The sequence below is a fragment of the Eimeria mitis genome, genomic scaffold, assembly GCF_000499745.2.
Source record: "Eimeria mitis Houghton genomic scaffold, Emh_scaff1720, whole genome shotgun sequence".
Lineage (NCBI taxonomy): Eukaryota > Apicomplexa > Conoidasida > Eucoccidiorida > Eimeriidae > Eimeria > Eimeria mitis.
The window spans coordinates 5,687-5,947 of record NW_013570037.1 but is presented as its reverse complement, the minus strand read 5'-3'; positions in this window follow the sequence as shown (position 1 = coordinate 5,947).

Below are 261 nucleotides of genomic sequence, written 5' to 3'. Positions count from 1 at the left end.
TATATATATATATATATATATATGTTTTTTTTTTTTTTTCTTTTTCGTTTGAATATAGAGCTTTGTTTTTTGCGTTGAGAAGGAACGCAGGCTGCGACAGCATTAGTCTTATTAATAAATTAATAATAAATAAATTAATAATAAAAAAAAGCATACAGTTGTTTTTTTTTTAATTGTTAAATAATTAATAGATTAATTAGATTAATTATACTAATTAAGCTTCTTGTTGTTTATAATCTATTTATTTCTGAGGGGAAATCA